Source organism: Alosa sapidissima, chromosome 12 (genome assembly GCF_018492685.1).
Source record: "Alosa sapidissima isolate fAloSap1 chromosome 12, fAloSap1.pri, whole genome shotgun sequence".
Taxonomy (NCBI): Eukaryota; Metazoa; Chordata; class Actinopteri; order Clupeiformes; family Clupeidae; genus Alosa; species Alosa sapidissima.
The window spans coordinates 30565712-30568211 of record NC_055968.1 but is presented as its reverse complement, the minus strand read 5'-3'; the positions used below and the strand labels follow the sequence as shown (position 1 = coordinate 30568211).

Sequence of the window (2500 nt, the reverse complement as noted above, 5' to 3'; positions counted from 1 at the left end):
CTGTACACACACACACACACACACACACACCTGCACACATACACGCAAAAACACACATACACACAAGCAATATTTTTTTGATGCATACACATACACATACCAATCCCACACACTCACTTCAGTATCTATACACTTACTCAGACACTCACACTCACAGAGACATATTCTCACACCAACACACACAGACACTCACTCTCACAGAGACATATTCTCACCCCCACACAGGCTCATTAGCACCGTGTGCTCACAACATGTCTAGACCTCCGGAACATCTCTTGGCCCACCTGCCCGCCGCATCATTGATCCCTGACCGCCCGTTTTACCTGCAGCTGCAGAGGCTCAAGGCATACCAATCACAGTGTGTGTGTGTGTGTGTGTGTGTGTGTGTGTGTGTGTGTGTGTGTGCACCGTCTCTGTTTACCCTTGCCACCTTAGCTACAGCGACGTGTTTGTCTTTCTCAACAATGGCTAACTGAAGAGCCAATGTTTTTCTAAGAAGCCACATTCTTCCATTTCATCAGATAAAAAACGATTTCCAAAGTTATAGGGCGTGCTTGTTTTTTTTTTTTTTCATTTTGACATGGAGTTATGGTGCCCATGTGAAAACAGAAACCAGTGTTTGGGTGTGGTGTGTGAGAATGTATGCGTGTGAATGACTATTAAAACAGAAAATATTCAGATCCCTTTGCTGAAATTGTTTAAATAATTTTTCCTTCATTAAATATATACTCAACTGATCTCAGCTGTGACATACGGTTCCGGAAGTGAAAATCTCATTTATTTTCTCAGTCTTTTTCTCCTTTGAGAATGTGATTATAAGCTGTTGATCATAACCATCCCAGGTAGTCTTACCACGAGCTACAGGACTGTGAAGCAATTGTACAGTATATGCTAATGTGGACACCACAAGTTCATATGATATCAGCCTTGTATTAAGAAAAACATGTTTTATTTGCAATTTCACAGAGAAGAACTACTCAAAATCCTAAAGTGTAAAGCAGTGTCTTTCATTGTGGAGATCGTCGTTGGCATGGAAATGTTTGTGATGTAATCCCTCCTCAACCCTGGGTTGTTGTGTGTTCAAACAAACATGGTAGCTGAGGTAGTGTGGGGAAATGTTGTTCAATGTTTTTCTCACCTTGAAAATCGACTTGTAAACAGTAGGAAGTTAGTCACCTTGTTGACTTTAAGAGGAAGTTTAGAAAAACCATGGTTAGGTTGGAAAAGGTTTAATTTGCAAGGGTTGGTGGGATGAGCAGTTCCTCTCTGAAAATAAAATATGTATACAGTTTGCCTTTTTTTCTGTTATTCTGCTCAAAATAAAATGTGTGTGGTCACGATTCACCTCACAGCTGGTTGGCCTGAATCCAAGCTGAGAACTCTCTCTTTTTAATTGGAGAAAGTAATTTCTAGATTCATAGCTGTTAAAAAAAGTGGGCTGTGACTTTTAAGCTTTAGACCCTACAATGATAAAGCAAAAACAGGAAACTGAAATATACTCATATATAAATATTCAACATAACAAAGTATGAAAAGCTGAAGGGGTCTGAATGCCTTCTGAATGCACTGCATATCCGTCTGTGTTTGTTTGCCAGTGTAGTTGAGTATATTGATCTGTCTGGTTGCTACTGAAGGGTTATCGCATTAAGTTAAAACAAGGTGCGCTCGTAGAGAGCTTTGATCGTGCGCTGAGGCATTTGACCTGAAGCAGCATTTATATTTTCCTCTGTTTAAAAAAAAAGACCCTGCGGCTCCCTTCAGCTTCCAAAATACTTTCCAAACATCAGCTGAGAGCTGTCCCTCTGAATTTAACTTTCGACACAAGGCCTGTCGGGTGAGTCAGAGACAGGGGGGGAGACGAGTCGAGATTGCATATAAATATTAATCGCGATCTGTGCTGACTTGACTACTAAATGTTCAAGAGCTTTCTCAATTAGGCTGTGATTGATCATTGGAAAAATGCAGATGGTGAATATATATATATATAAATAACTAAATAAATAAATAAATAATTATCAAAAGAAAGGAAAAAGACAATGTAACAAACCAAAGCTTTTCCCCCTCCTGCATGCTTGTGGTTCTCAGCCTGTCATATTTTTAAAGCGTCAAGGTGGCAGCTTTGAAAACCTGCGCCATTATTCGAGTCTGTTAATGAAACACTATACCTGTGCAGGCTTGATATGCTCTCCAGAGAGCCTCAGCGCCAGAGAGAGAGAGCGAGAGAGCGAGCGAGAGCGGGATGATAGTTTTATTTATAGTTAGCTTTAATGACATGACAGACAATTCATTATATATTTGTTGTCAGCCCTGGCTTCAAACAAGACTCTTACTGTACAGGGAAATTGCTGGTGGATGTTTTTGTGAATGCGGGAGTCCATGTGGATGTGTGTGTGTGTGTGTGTGTGTGTGGGTGTGTGGGTGGGTGTGTGTGTGGGTGGGTAGGTGGGTGAGTGGCTCGGTGTGTATTATTTATGGACTGTTGATTGTGAAAGCGTGCTTG

At 40.9% G+C, this 2500-nt stretch overlaps 1 protein-coding gene across 1 annotated transcript in view; it reads left to right on the top strand.

Annotated features, from left to right (window-relative positions):
• The window catches only part of sema6bb (sema domain, transmembrane domain (TM), and cytoplasmic domain, (semaphorin) 6Bb), a 116932-nt gene that overhangs the window by 72216 nt on the left and 42216 nt on the right, over nt 1–2500 (top strand).